Source organism: Adiantum capillus-veneris, chromosome 28, assembly GCF_014529385.1.
Source record: "Adiantum capillus-veneris isolate H3 chromosome 28, ASM1452938v2, whole genome shotgun sequence".
In the NCBI taxonomy this organism is placed as follows: Eukaryota; Viridiplantae; Streptophyta; class Polypodiopsida; order Polypodiales; family Pteridaceae; genus Adiantum; species Adiantum capillus-veneris.
In genome coordinates, this window is record NC_140958.1 from 115,448,888 (window position 1) to 115,451,208 (window position 2,321).

Consider the following 2,321-nt stretch of genomic DNA (forward strand, 5'->3'; position numbering starts at 1 on the left):
GATAAGACATTTGACTACATGCCACATGGTACATTCTCAATGAAACAATCTACTATGACCATTATTGGCTCTCTTTACAACACATTTTATAAGTCGTGAGAACAAACAATGACAATTTAGAGTTCAAAATAGAGTGCATAGAATAGAGCTATGACTCCAAAAACCTGTCAATACAAAAAAAGCTTATCGCATGTCAATCCTCTCAAAAATGCATAGTACAAAGAATAGAACTATGTCTCCAAATGTCTGACTCTTCTCAACTTCATTCCGGCCCAAATTTCATAGATTGCATTCCATTCCACCTTTTCAAGGTCATGTGGAGCTGACAATGACAAAAACATAAGGTTCTCCAACGTTTTCAAGGTGAGGCTGCTCCTCTCATCATCCTTGATGCAATTTTGTTTGGAAAACCCACGCTCACATTCGGCCGTACTCACCGGAATCACAAGTAATGCTTGCCACATTTTCATAAGATTGGGAAAGGATTCATACCAAGAGATTTGATCGCAACAATGCGAGCATGCATCATGAAACCCAAAGCTTGCGTTTGCCTTATGCAATTGAATGCAAAAACGGTCTACCTCAATCTCACAAAGAAAAGAATTAACAATGGCATTCCCATCACTTCCAAATTTTGTGCATAAACGATCCAAATACCCTTTGTGGGCTTGCCCACGAATGCGAATATCCTTGTCAAAGCTCGTAGGACTAAACAATTTAGCTGCATTATAGAGTGGCAGATCATTAAATCTAGCATCAAGCCCTGCAATGAGCTCACGTATAAAACCTTGGGCAACTGTAATGCATCCCTGCAATGAGTGTCCACTTGTAAGATCCTGTGAAAAAGAAGCAAAGCGCAAAACATGACTCTCCATAGAGCCATCCTCCTTTACATAGACCAACTCATTATTGGCATTGAGTCTTCTTATGAACTCCCTGTAATGTTTGCATCCATACCCAAAGTTATCTCCCAAATATCGCTTTTTGAATAGTTCAATGACCACATCCAATGCATTTCCAACATCAGTTATGTCTACATGATCACTTTGAAATCTTTTGTTGATCCCATTCATTTCTACAAGCACATCTGCCATAAAATGAATGAGAAATTGGATTTGAAACATCCGTGCAACATTATAAAAGTTCACATCGTTGAGCTTAAAATCGTGTAACAAGGCTGGCATCATGGTGACAAGTCTCTTCATCACCTTACCCCTCGACAACCATCTCACGGAATGGATCCTGAGAACCTCCAAAGGCTTGAGGCTAAATTCCTTTAACATGTTTTCCAAGGCTTGATGTTGTTGCACGGATCTTCCAACCCATACATGCACTTTGTTTGCAAAAGCATCCAAGTAACCAAACTCCGCAAAATTGTCACATGCATCGGAAACCACCAATGCTTCACGATGTGCTACACAATGCACACCAATAATGCCAGGAACCTTTTAACGAATTTTGGCGAGCACCCCATTATTGACACCACGCAGGCATGATGCACCATCAGATGCAAATCCAATCCACTTCTCAAGTGGTAGATCCAATCTTTGAACTAGGGACATAAGCTCATCATACTTTGTTTGTGCTTTTCCATCAAGCAAAGGAAGAAGCGCCACAAATTTGCATGCAAAAAGACCTCTTCCCCCATCCTCTAAGAATGGAACATACACAACCATATGCTTCTCAAATGTTAGGTCTGTACTATCATCAATGAGAATAGAGAAAAATGGACACTTCAATAGAGATTGCTTTAGAATCTCCCAATAGAACTCTTTTGCGGCTTGAATGAACTCCATACCGGAAGTTCGGTTTGTATATGCCGAATATTCATAATTGATAGGCAGATTTGGGGTCCGCATATAACGCATAAAATCACATTGAGCATAGTAGAAGTTCAAAGGCATATCTTTCACAACAATGAAGTACATGGTTTGCATGACAGTTATTATACGTTGCTTTTCGGCATCTACCATTAGCTCCACATGATTTTGAATAGGCAGTACATCTCGATGGGACTTAAGATCCCATCGTTGTGCAGCTTGTTTGTGAGCCTTGGACTCCGCATGCTTATCAAGAGCCTGAATTTGCATTGTCTTGCAACCTTCACGAGCAAAAGGGTTCGTAAACCCGTACTCAGAGCACCATGTGCACTTTGCTCTTTGTTTACCATCTGGACCAAGAATTGGGTAAGCCCACTTATGTGTTTGGGCCCAATGAGGTAAGAAGGTTCGCTCGCTTTTTTTGTTGTTTTCAACCTCATCTACATTTACCTCTTGAATTGTATTTCCATCAACTACATTTCCCTCCCCATCAATCACTTC

General features: G+C 40.5%; 1 pseudogene; it reads right to left on the reverse strand.

Annotated features, from left to right (window-relative positions):
* Positions 1 to 230: 230 nt before the first annotated feature.
* LOC147421141 (uncharacterized) lies at positions 231 to 1,979 on the reverse strand (annotated as a pseudogene).
* Between the last annotated feature and the right edge of the window lie 342 nt (positions 1,980 to 2,321).